The sequence below is a fragment of the Centroberyx affinis genome, unplaced genomic scaffold (assembly GCF_046629955.1).
Source record: "Centroberyx affinis isolate AG114_WGS23_722 - 3 ecotype Tasmania unplaced genomic scaffold, CSIRO-AGI_Caff_v1 ptg005087l_1, whole genome shotgun sequence".
Taxonomy (NCBI): domain Eukaryota; kingdom Metazoa; phylum Chordata; class Actinopteri; order Beryciformes; family Berycidae; genus Centroberyx; species Centroberyx affinis.
Window position 1 is genome coordinate 111519 of NW_027282518.1, and position 16549 is coordinate 128067.

Sequence of the window (16549 nt, forward strand, 5' to 3'; positions counted from 1 at the left end):
AACTAAATGAGTGTTCGGCTGCGGAGGCCGTGGTGGTTCAAATCTCTCTATGAAAAACTGATCCGGTTTGTGAGACTGAATAGGCTGAAGCAGCCTGCTTCCCTTTACGACTCGTGTCTTTCTGTATTCTGTCTTTCTCTCTACCTTTTTATCTCACAATAAACCAGGATTTTACAGCGCAGAGTTCATCTAATGCCAACTCCTTGATGACAGGACCCTCTGTTTTGTAGACAAGCAGCACCTGGTATTACATCAACCCCTATTGGATGGATTTTCCTGCTGGGTGCGGTCTTCACTCGATGGTATTCTGTTTCAGCGAGTAGGAGAAATCACTTTATTTTTCAACAAATGGGACGATTTCACAAAGCTGAACAGAAATGTCCTGGGGAACCTGGGTTTCCTGGGTCTTTTTCAGCACCGGATCATTGTGATGATTGTGTGTTTCTGGACTCAAAAAAAGCATTTTCTTCTCAGTGTGTCCGTAGCGCATGGTCAGGCCGCAGCAAGCTGGGATTCCCACATAAACACAATTGAATATGCATGTGTACTTTGTTCAAGGATAACAAGATCAGTTCGGTATTATTTTGTAATGTTTTCTTCTCACAGTTCTTATTTTGATTATGACAACGATGATGGTGATGCTGATGCTGATGAGGAATTAAAATTGTGAATGTGATGATGTCTAATGGATGTGATCTAAATGAAGAAAGCAAATTAACTAAATGATGTTGGTTGAATGGCCTTAGAAGCTTAGTGAGAGAGGATGACGGGGTGTGATACAGTGCTGCTGGCCTTTATGGTTTAGTATCTCACAATACACTTTACTTCATTGAACGCAAACACTTTGATTTAGTTTTTGCACTTTCTGGAGCAATTTTTATATCAAAACTGCTGTCTTATAAACAATAGCTCAGTCTTACTAACGAAACGCTTTACCCACATGAAAATAAAATTGAGACCTTTCTGCACATACTAGGGAATATGAGGAAATACTGATGACAACTGGAAGACAGGTATATGTAGTAATACAAGCTGGACTTTCAGAAAAATAATTGCACAACACTCTCACTCTGGAAAGCTACTGATCCCTTGATTTAAACTTGAAACTGCAGGCAGACATTGTTTGTTGTAGTCCACGCTGTGTGTGTGTACTTGCTGTTGACTTGTCCTAATCCGGTTCATCTCACATCAGTGCTGCTTTGAAAAGACGTAGAAAGGGGGATGTCTTATTTCATAAATGCTTTTTAAAGAGAAAATATATATATTTAAAGGTGATTTTTCCCTTGAAAAAGGCTAACAACTACTGTTTTCTACTGTACATATTGTAACTACTACAGTAAGCTAGGTTGTGAATCAAAGAAAATACTTTACATGTCTGATTGATGCATATTTTATAACGCGTGTCTTAATTTTCAAACGGTCCTTTTTGTTACAGTAGACACCAAGTTGGGTTTGATAGACAGTGTTGTTGGTTTTAATGAAGGGATGCTTCTTTTTTTATTGTATTTTCATTTCATAATGATTTACTGCCATTTCATTGCAAGGTCTGAGGTAAAATATGTTGAAACACTAATGGCCATATGTTTTATTAGAAATAGCACAGATCTACTGTATATGGTAGCAAGTACCACTGTATATCTGACCTACTGTATTCATGTTTTAACCAAATCTCGCCACTGGAAAAACAGTCGTGAACTGTTACAGTACTATTGCAGTATTCCTAAATTTAGCCAATCCTTATTTCTAAATGAATGCACAGTACTAATATTTATCTTCCAGCTATGATGCAATATTTGAAAAAGCAATTCTGTGTGTTATATGCCAGTGCATTATTAGAAACTTTTATTTTTCTCTTAGACTATTTTTATCTAAGTCTTATGGGTTTTTAATGGATTTTGCAATAGCCATTCTGTATTTTTGTTGCATTTAAAGTCTTACTAGATGAGTTAATGCTGACAAATTTGTGTGCTAACATTATAAAATGTACTCCCACTAACAAATACAATTGCATCACTTTTTGATCTAAACCATTATCACTCCTAGATTACTTCATTGACTACAGCAGTACTTCTCTCTATGAGGATTATTAAACTATTTCTGTTTTTCATGACATTTGCCATTAAGTGATAGATGCACTCAAATAAACAGTGTTATTAAAGTTAATTGAATGAGGAGAATAAATTACTGGGTTGGCAGTTAATTTAGAGTACTGTGGTATTAATTCATAATTTTAGACTTACTGAGGAAAGCAATATGAATAGCAGCCAGAACACTCTGTAATCCCAATGAATATTCAGATCATAGGAGCAATAAATACCAGCCAAGGAGATGTACATTTTTCCAAATTATTGATGATGTCATCCAGTTTATACACAAGTATTAGACATGATGTGTGCCAGTCAACACTCATGGTTTTCCATCACAGTTTGTTATCCAAAGATGTAGGCCTATACTAGCAGACCTGGGTCAAACAGTAATACTGGGTTTTGTCCTGATGGGTTTGTAGATTTTGTACTATTCCATTGGCTACTGTGGCCCAGGCCAGATCAATCAAAAACACATCTACTTTTTGACCCAGGTCTGACAGCTCAATGTTATGTTACTGAAACACTGTGGCTGAAACATTGTGGCTTCTTGTGTACGGTCATTATGAAAAAAAATTGAGTTTATGAGTTTATCCAAATGATTTATTAATCTTTTTTGTTTTGTTTTTTTCTGATAACAGCTCCAAGGCTGTCTGCTGCAGAGACACTGCAGAGATACCCTTATGTCTGTTTGTCACACACAGCTGCACACACACACACATATACACACACAAACACACACACACACACACACACACACACACACACACACACACACACACACACACACACTAGTTCATTTAGAATCGCAGAGAAGCCGACTGAGATCAGATGATCAGAGTTCAGCTCATCTTTGACCCTGACCACAAAACCCAGATGAATCTTCTAGCGTCTCTCCTCCATTCTCTCTGGAAGTGTATTGAGAATGGAGTTGTCTGTCTCAGTAGATTCTTCTGAATTGCACTCACATCGTTCCTGGCGTCCCTCCCCTGAACGCTGGCTGATGAGGTCAGAGGTGATGAATTAGTTTTCATCTGAGGTCTCTGGCTTTATTCTTCCCAGAGAGAATGGCAGGAAGATAGAAAGCTCAGTCTGGAGATTTCTTTACTGTTGCTCTGCCCTGCAGAGCCAGGGAGGGAAGAGAGCACAATCAATAGACTATTGAGATTCTAGCCCAGACTAAATAAATATGACATCATCTACCCAGGCCATGAGGTGGTATCTGGTACACAAAGTGGTATGTGGGTTGTGTATATAGATAAATAATGGCATATTATGTGATATATTGCCAATAGTAAAAACCAATCTGTAAATATGTAAAATATATATCTTGTTCTTACTGTTGGGTTGAAATGAAATCTGAAAAAATAACACTGGAAGTTGTAGTGAATAAATATTGTTAATACATTCTAGTCAGCATCCTGCTTGTTTGTTTGCATGTGTGTGCGTACGTGTGTGTGTGTGTGTGTGTGTGTGTGTGTGTGTGTGTGTGTGTGTGTGTGTGTGTGTATGTGTGTGTGTGTGTGTGTGTGTGTGCACTAAAACAACAATGTACTTCATCGTGCAAATGACCTGGCTGCCTCACGGTTTAAAGTGGAACCAAGTTGCAATGTATAGTTAAGTGTCAAACCATTTCTAATAGCAGCCTCTTAATCAACTTAGCTTCAGATATGCTCAATTAAGTCTTTCCACACATTATGATGTTTCGATAGAATATATGTTGACTCAGAAATGAACAGGCTCTTATTTAGTTTAAAAGCAGCAGAATTCAAGAAGGTCAAAACCTTATCCATCAACAGCCTACTCATATGGACTCGCACTGTAATGGTATTCTTCAGCTCTTAAATACCAGCAACAAGGATGTTAAGAGAGTTAAAGTGCATACCAATTTACAAATAAACCAACATGTTCACAAACATAAGATTAAACGATAGCTGCCCTCCACACAAGGGAGAGGAATGGTTTCCACAAAGGTTTAATAGCATCCTTTGATACGGAATAGTGTAATACATTCATGAAATTTCACCATTTGCTTTGGGTCAATATGACTGTAAGACATTTTGAATGAGATTGTCAGAAATTACTATAAATCATCCTATAATAAGTCAAATCATATAATGTATCTTAGCAGTGTGCCAGATTTTATGTAAGCATACTAATTTTCAGCTTTCTACAAAAAAGTAAAATCTCTCATGCAGCTATTTGCCTGCAGGAGGAGATGCTGGGTCCCACTGTGGAGAAATATTATGTAATATGAATAATACATTTCAGGCTTTGCTCAGCAAACCTTCTATGAAACCTGTTTATCGACCCTTATGTCCTGCTGCAGGCTACAACAACCATCAAGAAGGGACCCGTACAGGCCTTTGTTCAAATTATGAAAAAAAAATATGCAAGTGTGCCAAATTTCAGGATTCTATTCCCATATACAGTTGTGTAATACTGTGCATATGACCTCCAGGTAGCACTGCAGGAAGCCCTGTGGACCAGCTACATAACATAAATACAGGGCCCTCAGCACACAAAGATAAGCAAATGTGCCATCAGTTTTCTATTTCAATATGAAGGATACACTGTACCTATTCATTGGAATGGACACTACAGAGTTTCACATCATCAGATTTTAGTTCAGAAAAAGTCAATGTGCATAAATGCAAAATTTTACATTTCTGCTCACTCTTGGCCATCTACTCTGTACTATGTTATATTAATCTGAAGCACATGGATTTCATAAGTTTGGAAGTTAATAGAAGAGTGATTTGTTCTCTGATACATGTTTCAACACATCTCATGATTTTAGGTGATAATGAGGAGGAAGTTCTATTACAAAAGATGAATTCATTTGGCTAAAATGCACTTTATATTTTCTAGGTGTGTGTGTGTGTGTGTGTGTGTGTGTGTGTGTGTGTGTATGTGAGAGAGAGAGAGAGAGATCGCTCTGTTGATGGGACAGTGATTTATGCATGACCATGATCATCTCATTCCGCTCAGCACCCCCTGCGTTGTGAAGTCTCTGTATTCAGAAACTACAATTCTCAAGTTAACCACTAGGGTGCACTGCTTGTACACTCATGCAACTTGGACTCAGAGAAAGTTGCTCTGGCATAGGCAAAGACCAGACTCATGCGGTAGAATACTAAGCCAAGGATGCCACATCCCATAATAACCCGACTAAATCTTCATCTGCAATTCTGAACTGCTCGTTGTACAAGGCAAGCAGGGAACTGATTTCTTCAAAGGGAGCCGTTAAGAATGGATTCAAGGTTAATAGACTTTGGGTTTTTCAAATTCAATCTATTGATTTAGAGGAGTGGAAATACCATTCAGTGTGATTAATTTACACAACACTTGACTTAATACAATCTTAATCAGCATACTTTAATTACATTACTCCACATGGTTTCCTTTCTTATCGCTATTTCCATCAATATGTTCCTTTATTCTTTCTCTAACTCTTTTCTTAAAGAATTAGCAGAAGTGATCTTTGCATGCTCAGCAGCCAGAAGAGAAATTGGAGACCTGTGTTCCTAAAGATAGTGCTCATTATTTGTACATGAGACGATCATCCTGGTGTGTGTGTGTGTGGGTGTGTGTGTGTGTGTGTGTGTGTGTGTGTATGCTGTGTGTTCCCATACTCATAAGTAAGATACATAGAAAAGGAGATAAAAAAATATGGTACATATTTATGGCTGTACCGCACAGTCAAGACCTGGAACAACATACTGCAAAAAGCATTTTTTTTATTTTAAGATCATAAGAAGATGTATTGATGTGTACATAACGAAACATGTCACCTCATTAGGGAATAGGTGTACATGATTCACCCAATTGTGTACACAGTTTCCAAAGTGCAATCTGCAATAAACCGCTATGTAAGCCAACAGAACACCCTTCCCCACCCATGCAAACCCATCCATCCAATAATTGGAGAAATCTTTACAAAAATGCTTCAAACACTGGGATAGCATCAGACGTTATGCCCAATGATACAGATCGAAATATAGTAATCCACAAAAAAGCAATACTCCAATGACTGCTGATATCTCAGCAATAAAATAATCTGAATGCATAAATACATAGCAGAAAGCTACATACATGGCATATAGGAATACATAAGTTCAAAGGAAACAACTAAGGTCTAATGACTCATTAAGGCTCATGAGGCTCCGTGCTGTTGAGTGTAAAAATCCATAAGGCCTCTCTTTGTAGGAGCCGTTTTACTGGGTAAGGGAGAGATTCTTTCGAGGCCTATGAATTTCAGAGTGGCTGCTGAGCCAGGCCATCTGTCTTTGTAATGCCATGCTAGAGCATACTTTATGTTCCCATTGAGGATTCTGCAATGCGTAGTTTAAGGTTTCATTTGGTTTGTCCCATATAAATCACTTAAGCACAGGACATGAAAGAACGCTTCTTGTAAAGGGGTTATAAGGAGAGGACTATTATTAGAGCCCTCAACAGAGCCAATGACAAAAAGAGGTACGACCTCTTAAATCCCACCACTGGAGAGAACCTGGGACGTTGGAGCAATTTTTGTGTGTGAATTTAACAACAAATCACGTGTGGTTCAGAAAATTATTTGGTGACACTTTATCTGGATAGGCCAATGTTGAAACTCAACAAACTATCAGGTGACAAAAACTACATGTTCAACAAAGTGTCACTTGCCTATTTGGTGCTTCTCCATAGACGATGTAACCCTAACCCTGACCTAAGCATAACCCTAGTCCCAACCCAAACCCTGACCCTGTTTCTAACGTTAACCCCGACCCTAAGACTACCTAGACCAGACACTGAATATCTACAGACTACCTTTCACAAAATGATCTCTTAAAACTCAGACTTAGACTTTTAGTGACACATTATAGTCACTTGATAGGAAGTTGAGTATCAACATTGGACTATCCGAATAAAATTTGAATTGTGATCCCCAGTTGAAATCATTCGCCACCCCACCAAGATGTAATTTTAGAAGGGGCAGAATTTGAAATTTGACAGTCTGGTCTTATCTCTGTTTGTGTCCCCCAGCTCTAAAACTACAAACACAGGGCAATTACTGTTGTGGAATATCAATAATACTAAAACCTTCAACCATCCACAGACAGGACAGGAATACACTATAAGGATTTTATCAACTGAAATTCAACTCATATTGTGTATTCACTGAAATGCCCTTGTGAAATGATTTATGTGGGACTTTTTCACTGTTTTCTTTTTACTTTGATGTTTTAGACGAATAAATAAGCAAGACAGTTCTGTGTTCATGTTAAACCCAATGCTGTTGTTTACGTGTGTTGTCTTGGGGCGGCGTGTAAGCTAGCAAACCAGTGCAAGTGTTAGCTAACATTTCTGCTAAAATCTTCAGCAATGTTATGGGCAGCTTAGAAAGCGAGGCAAAAATTGAGGCATCGTCACTTCACTTCATTGTAGTTCAGTGCTAAACAAAAACAGGCTGAAAATCAACAGACTGAGATTGTGATGTCTGATAATATCTATTGCTAGGTAATGTTAGTTAGCAATTTGATTAACCCTAACCCTAAATATCCTATAGTCAGAGAGAACCACTGACACGGGATGGCTGCTGCCAACTATATACTAGCTAAAAACAAGGCTGAAGAGAATGGAGACTAAAAGCAAAGTGTGTTTGCCTCTTTTGCTAGCCTTACAGCAAGGTCCCCCAAAGCAGTTTGGGGAAATGATGGTAGACACTGCGTTAATTGCCATGGCTCCTGTTGCCAAGATTCAAGACTTCATGGAGGGCTGACAGCCGGATCATTGAAGGAGGTACGATGTCCTTGTAATGCTTTAACTACACATTATTATTATTCTATATTAAGCCCCCAGAGGGGAAATCCGTGTTTCGAAATTCTGTGTTTCTGATTGGAGAGTGAAGGTTGCAGATGAGTTTGCAGAAGGAAATTATCAAATGCAATTTCTTACCATCATTGCACCTAGACGTTTGAGCATAGATATATAAGATAACTCTGAGGTTGAAAAATGGTTGGAAAATGTTGCACATCCAGCAGATTTTATGAACTGTCACTGTTATCAGTTAATTATGCAGCACAAGCTATGAAATATTCCATAGTGTGAAAGTGTTTACTTTACATTATTACAGGGTTAAATTACATTCGGGAATCATTCCTTGCCAGAGAATGACCAAGGACCCCAGAGATCCAACTCATCTGCTGAAGAGGACATGTTTTCATCAAAGGAGCTGAGCAAGCCTGATCCCACAGGAGAACAAGCAGCTCAGACAACATGGAGCTTCTCAGCTCTTTCCCCTGCAACTGTCAATGTGCTTTAACACGGGTCTTCCTGCCTCTGCAGTGTGTGGGCGCCTTTTCACTTGTGCTGGACAAGCAAGCAACGATTGACTGTGCCAAGTTGAAAAGGAGTTTTATTCAGGTTGACTGAAACAAATAACGCCCCTGAATTGTATTATTATAGCACTTTTAAGTGAAGATGGACTCTATTATAGCACTTGTTGGCTGTGGTTTTGGAGATTTATATTCTCAACATAATTCTGGTCTGTCTAGGTTATTTACAAACAGGATATGGCTTATGTCAACTGTTGATTGTAGACATACAAAAAAAGTAACTCAAAAAGTAAAGTGAACTATCTGCAGCAGCAGTAGCACTCCTCCTTGTAATTGCTTGTATCAAAGGAATTTTTCTACGCTTCCCTTCCCTCCCATATTCTCTTTCCCCATAATGGCTCTCTCTTCCTTCTTCCTAACATGTCTCTCTTTCAGTGTTGCCAGATCTCGTGAGAGAAACAAGCAACCAGGTCTATGGAAACCAGCCCAAAAGAAGCGACCCCCCCCCCCCCCCCCCAAAAAAAAAAAAAAAAAAAAAAAAAACCTCATTCTGAATCCACAAACTCTTTGTTTATTATTGTTTATTATTGTGTATTATTGTTTTTTTTTTTTTAGGTTCCAGGACTTCAAATATGGACAAATATGAAAGGTTTGCTGATGACTGATGTCTGACAAACAATTGAAGTGAATAAGAAAAGTCTTAAATAAACTAAAATGATGTGAAAAAATGTTCTTAAAACCATTTGAACAGCTGGTGAAACTGGTGGAAAATGAGCCAATCAGAGGCAGAGTAGAGCGGGTCTTCGCAGAATGCGGGTGGGAAAACAAATAACGTCCGAAATACATGGGACACGGACGCGACGCGTCACGTAGGCGGGGCGGAGCGGGGTTTTTTACCTGCTACACAGACTCCGTCTTTGTAGCGTGTGGTTGCATGGTTTTCTGAGGAGATATCAAGTAGGATACTTTGGTTTGGTTTGGAAGTGTAGGCTATATTAACTGGTATTGAATTAATTAACTAGATCGTTTTAACTACAGGATCATGGATACACATTGATTTGATTGATTTATTTTAATGTGCAATGTAAAAACACCCACAAGGTTGCTCTGCTGCGTCACATTGCCTCTGGTACAATGAGGTATTTATTTTAATCATTTTTAAACAGATTGTACTCGTTTTTTACACAGTTCTATGGAGTTTTTACCTGTTTGAGGGCCGCGCGTAGAGGGGGAAAAATAGACCAGACGCGCAAAAATAGAGAAGAGCCGGGCGATGCCCGCGCGGGTGCGCGCGACTTCCGTGGTCCGTGTAGCAGCTTCAGTTGATTATTATGGACGCGCTCTGTTGCGGGCACTCCGCGGCAGACGTGTCGCACCGCGTCCGTGTCCCATGTATTTCGGCCGTAACGCCTCACTGACTGTCACCTGTGTGTATGGGGGAAGGGGAGGGACGGAGGGACCGGGGTTATGGCCGGATCTTGCAACAGGACAAACTATCGAAAACATCTGCTTGACAACAAGGGAGCAAGCCCAAATAAGCAACTACACTTTAGAAACAAGCCCAAAAAAAACACAACCCGCGACTACCAATATTTGTAAGCGACTTTACAGAAAAACAAGCCCAAAGTCGCTTATAATAAGTGGACTTGGCAACTGTGCTCTCTTTCTCCTTCCCTCCCTTTCTTCCCTCCCTCCTTCTGTCCTGTATAGCTCTGATAAATGTCTTTATGGGTGACATTGGCAGAACAGAGTATATATTTTAACATCCTGCCAATGCTGATCACAGCAGAAAGCTTTTAACTTTATTGAATTGTCAAGATGCCATCAAGCTTTATGGTGGCCACCGACATCCAGGGAGCTAGGAATGAGAGCCTCTGGTATAGAAAGCTTCTCTAGACTAAACTCTTTTCTGCTTTCTCTCTCTCATGATTCCCCTATCTGCTACTCTCAGTGGCTTTTTAAAATTTATGGCTGCCATTAAACAGTATTTTGAGTCACAAACTCAAAATCAAATTTTTACCAGGTGTTCACCAAAGTCCCTATAGTGATATTTCTTAACGCTTTAACATTGTCTGTATGTTTGCGCACACATGGAGGTTAATGGCATAATTAGCTACAGATCTGGGTATCTGTGGGTGCCTCATGTACCACAGTGTAGGCCTACATGGGAAGAATGTCCATGTCACTATTTATATGTTTTGTGATATAAAATGGGTTTTCAAATGATCAGGCTCATTCTGTCCCACAGCGCTGCTGTGCTCATCTCATGACTTTTTATTAGACCATGTTGACTTACTGATGTTTAAAATGTAGAATAAAACAGTGTTCATAATGTAAATTAGCACTATAGCTTAGAATTGTAATTCTCAGCAGCTCAGGCAAGATATAATAATAATAATAATAATAATAATTATTGTACATTAAAAGTTATGTCATACAAAATAGGGCTGAAAGGGGAAAAGGCAATGTCAAAAATGTGTGTCTGTCAGCGACAAGTGATGGCCAATAATCAATTGTTTGTGAACATTTAGGCTAAATAGATAATGATTTATCGTGACGACATCGCAAAAGTTCTATATTAGATAGCCAGAGAAAAAAAGAACAGAAAAGAGCAAGTCCTGTGTGGCTGTGACACTAGAAAATCCTTCCACCAATAGTCTGCTTATGACTTCCATCACACTGGTGCTGAGATATTGACCTGTGGCCATTTTTTGGCCATGACGGTCGCCATTTTGATGTCCTGTTGTGTACCAAGATGCATCATACAAATATTCATCATTTAACAGATTCCCCACTGATCTCAAAAATCTAGAGGGATATAGGTTCACAAATGTAATATATTTGGCCCATTATCACTAGCTAGATTTTATAGGTAGCTAGCTTAGTAAGCTATAGCTAAAAACTTCCCTGCTAAATTCAAGCAGTTGTTGTGGTTGTTGTTCCCGACATTTCTTGCTAATTTGATAACTGTTAGGTCTATCTGAAGTCCTCACTTACTGTGTTAGTAATGCTAGTTTTATGTATCCCATCCAGGTAGAGTTTCCCATCCGAGCAACCAAAATGGCATGATAAAACATTCACAGTGTTACTAAAAACTGGGGAAATCGGTACTTAACCATAACTTCTCCACAGTGGTATGGTGGTGATCAGAAGACAGTAGTTATAGGCTAGTGAACAGATTGAAACTGAACTTCAATGTAACACCAGTGTGAGGCCTGGAAATTTCACAAAGATGAGGAAAGAAAAATTACATTTTCATTACAATTTCATATAAAATGTTATTGGAAAGAATTACAGCCATAAAAAAAGAAAACAAAGCATCATTATGAGTCCAGCTATGTTTCTGCAGTTTACACTGGCTTTAAAAAAAAAGGCTGTATTAAACCCTAACAACCACCTAGCTCTTCAGCAACACTATTGACTTTACCCATGAATAGAAAATCAATGCACGCAGTTAGAAAAAAAGTTAAAATGTCATCCAATTTTGCATTTTGTCCTCAAAAGCAGAAGCTAAATATCACTGCCAGAGAGAGAGAGAGAGAGAGAGAGAGAGAGAGAGAGAGAGAGAGAGAGAGAGAGAGAGAATAAATAACACAGCAGAGAGGAGGAGTGAACTGAATCCACCAGCTGCCCTTTAAAGATCTTCCTCATTTTCGTTGTACAGGGCTGCATTCCACATAAAGTGCTTTCTTCTAGGTGTTGTCTTCCCTTGAATCGAGGGGAATCCCCAAAATGACAAAGTGGTATTAGGTTCCAAATTACGTTAAACAAGATAGCATATACGCTCCCTTGCAAATGCAAGCTTCCAGCATGAAGTGTATCCCACAATGCACCGCTCAGCTTCGATTGCTGAATGGAAACTGTGATAGAAATTGGCTGATAGAAATTGTGCATATCCTATAAAATGAAAGCTGATTTGGCAACTTCCAGTTTTTATATAGTTTCTGTGTTTCATTTTATCATAACACTGCACCATTAAAGTGGGCAGATTGTCTAAAGATGCAGCGTTATAAGTATTTCAATAACCCAATACCCTCAAAAAGGCTTTATTTGATTTATAAAGACTAAACAATTTTAGCTGCAGTTTTATTTGGTTTCAAACATGATAGTAAAACTTCTTACTGCAAAGACTTGATCCCTCACCTTTCCTCCCCCACTGAGAACCAGAAGGGTTTGCTTGCCGTACGTCAGACATTTTGTCACTAGGGGGCTCACTGAGGGGAAGACATTAAGACAACATGGTAATGTGGATCCGAATTCAGGCCAAGCCTCATTGGGAGCTATTTGATTGCTTCCTATCCTCTGATTTCCTTCTCCAAATGCAGTTAAAGCAGATGTTCAGTCACCGGGAGCTGTCAATCATTTCCTCTTTCCTCCCAATTTTGAACTCTAGCAGAGAGGCAGAGCTATGTTCCCACCATCCTGTTTCAAGTACAGGGTTTATTATTAGTCCAGGAATCAACCAAGGCCATCCAGTGGTTCAGTTGGAGGTCTTAATGTAACCTGACATTATGGAAATGTTCAGGTAAGACCTCCGAGTAGAATAGCTCTACTGGTGGAAAATCTAATTACAAACATTTGGAAATAATGGTTGATGATGGTTGTACTGTAGATGGTGATGGTAATAACAGTGGTCAAATCACTGAGCCCATTGGTTCAGTCAAGAGTCTCTAAAAGCATTCATAATCTTTCAGACCTTCCATGTTGCTGGTTGTTCCATATCAAACTATCAGATATCAGAGAACAACCATAAAGGATTCAGGCCTCAGGAAATGAACTGCAGTTGATCCTGTGTGGCGATGAATCAGTGTTGATGGTTATTGAATAAAGATCCAGATCATTAACTGATTCTGAAGACTGATCCAGTTGTTATTGGCTCCAGTAAATGAAAATGGAGAAGTGCTGCCCTGTCAGCATCTTTTCTCTGTTCAGAAGGCTCTGAAAAATCTCTTACAGACAGTATATTGGCTCTGCTGTGGTCAGAGGAATTAAGTCCACCTTCTTAACAGATCTGTTTGGTTTATATGGACACTGTGGAAGGGGCAGAAAATGGAAGAGGAATGAACCCAGGGATGAAAAAGGATCCATATAGGAAAACAAGTTGTGCACACTGCACACAATAATTATTTTATTAAAAAAAAAATGCATACAATGTTTTGGTCTATAAGACCTTCCTCAGATATACAAAAACAAAAAAGGCTTACAGGAAAAAGAGAAAAAAAACACGATTCAGACATTGAAGGCAATTTAATAAAGGTGGGTGTTTAAGGAGCGTTTAAAGAAGGACAGAGTGCGAGCTTCTCTAAGCTCCCTAGGGAGGGCGTTCCAGAGACCATGGGCAGCTACGCTGAAAGCTCTGTCTCCCCAGGTTTTTAGCCTGGCTTTGGTCATGGAGGCCACAAGATTCACCTCAGAGGAGTGTAGTTGGTAAGGAGTACTTTAAGGTTATTTCTGGATTTGATAGGCAGCCTGTGGGTTGCTGAAGAACAGGTGTGATGTAGTCATGGGAGCTTGTTCTGATAAGGATCAGGGCAGCTGAGTTTTTTACATATTGGAGTTTTTTGAGGAGTTATGTGGGGGAACCAAAGAAAATACTATTGCAATAGTTGAGTCTGGAGGTGAAAAAGGCGTGGATGAGGGTTTCAGCATCAGTGAGGAACAGTGAGGGGCAGAGGTGTGCAAAATTGCGGTGGAAGAAGGTGAAAGAAGGCAGTTTTGGTGATGTGGTTCATGTTTTTCAAATGCAAAGTCTGGTTGAAGGTGACACCAAGGTTGTGGATGTGAGTAGAGGGGATGACATTGTGCCCATCAATGGTGAGAGAGAAATCAGTTTCTGGGTGGAAGTGGGATTTGGGGTTAATGAGAAAGTTTTCAGATTTGTTGCAGTTGAGTTTTGGGAAATTGTGATGCATCCATTTTTGATGGCAGAGAGGCAGTCAGCGAGAGTGGCAGATGTGGAGAAGGTGACGTATTTGGTGAGAGGTAGAGTTGAGTGTCATCAGCGTAGCAGCGGTACCGGAGGCCATGGTGGTATATGATCTGTCCAAGGGGGAGTATAAGTAGAATGAAGAGTAGGGGGCCAAGAACCTTGAGGGATGCCTTGGGTAACTAGGAGTTATTGATGTGGATGTATTGTCTGTTGGTATTGGAACCAGGTGAGGACAGTGCTGGACATGCAGACGCTAGTCTCCATGTGCTTGATGAGGATGTGATGGTTTATAGTGTCACTGCACTGAGGTCATTGGTGGTGAGGGCTGTTTCAGTGATGTGCTGTGCTCAGAATCCAGATTGTAATGGCTCATACAGGTTACTTTTGTCAAAGTGGGTTGTCAGTTGAGTGGCAACAGTGCATTCAAGGATTTTGGAGAGGATTGGGAGATTTTAGATGGGTCTGTTGTTGGGGATGTTAGGGTCAAGTCCAGGCTTTTTCAGAATCGGACTAACAGCATCCAGTCAGCTGGTTGGAAAGGTTAAATTGTGGAGAGCAAGACCCTAGGATGAGCAAGCGGCATTAAGAGTGTCTTTGTACAGCTGGAGGTGTTGTTTGTATGCTTCAGCATATACTGTCAGACTAGTCTTTTTCCTTAGCCGCTCAAGCTGACATCCAGATGACTTCATGGAGCACAGTTTGGGGGTATACCGGGGGGGCTGATTTGGTGAATGACACTGTTTTTTAGGGGGGCGAGTTTATCAAGGCAGGAGGAGAGGGTGGGGTTGTAGGTGTCTACCAGGTCTGAGGATGAGAGTGTCAGATAAAAGGGTGAGTTGGCAATGGACTCAGAGAGACAGGAATGACTCAGAGAGTATAAGAATGTGTATCTAGGTGTCAAACTATTGTATTAGCAGGCAGCTGAGCTTGACTTATGCAATACTTTGGTACTTTGTCTGTCTGTCTGTCAGTCTGTCAGTCTCTCCCCTGTTTATTCCTCATAAAAGCATTCCACTCCTCATACAGAGTCAGACATGGAGAAAAACACCCCTTCATCCCTCCCATTATAGCCAGATCAATTTTAGAGAAGACGCCTCCTCCGTTTCCTCAAAAGACTACCAGCCTGATGGCTTTGTTCTTCTTCTTCTGATGGCAGCAGAGCTGCTCACACATTCAGCCATGAACTCTGCAGCAAACAATATACAAATCAATCATAGATGAGTGACCAAACCTGATGGTCCCTTCTGGAGAAGAGACCAACTGGAGTGTGTGTGTGTGTGTGTGTTTCATCTAGTAAGGCTTTGCCTCCCACAGTCTCCTAGACTTAAGAAGGTCCCAGAGGAAACCAAGTACTTCCTATTCACCTGGAAACACAATGTTCTACAATAACACAACAGTGTTTTCATAAATAGATTCAATAGATATCAGAGAAATGTGTTAACCCGACCAATATGAAGGCAGAGCTATTTGATTGGTTTCTATGTACCTCTCTGTTCTCTTCTGTTCAGCTCAAGATATTCAGCTTGCCTATTTCAAAACCACAAGGCAAAATCCTGTTTCTTTTGTTTGAAAAGACTTTCCCATTGAAAAAGTCTGCTACTCTGTTGTCCTCAATTACCAAAACAAGAATGTAACATGGGTTTCATCGTAACTAATCCCCCCATACACAAAGACCTAACAGAACATCAATTACATCCTAATGTTGGGAACAGCATGGTGGGCCAAAATGGGCCAAATTGGTCCACTGCTCCTCTCCTATGTGTGTGTGCAGAGAGAGCAGCCTGTAAGTAAATCTAATAAGCTGCAGATACCTAGAAGAGCTGCATCACTGATGGCTACAAACACACTGGAGCCAATGCACAGTACAAACAACACATTCACAGTAGTTTGTGCATAATACACCTGGGTTTGTGTCTGTGTGGGGGGTCAATGGGTTGCTGTGACATGCTGACAAAGAGTGGAGGCCTTGATTTTTAACTCTCATTTCTTTTAAAGTGCAGTACAGTAGTGTAGTTATTTAATATCTTGTATTATTGAGTAAAGTTTTCTTTTGATGTGATAGTGATTTGAGTGTTTCTGTTTTTACCTGGACTAAAAACAGAGACAAAATAAAGGTGTTTTAGAATTCAAATGCTCTCTCTCTATCTCTCTCTCGGCCTGTGAGTGTTATCTTGACAGTGCTGTCCTGTTCCTCTCTCCTGGCCTCCTGCCTGCTGTGT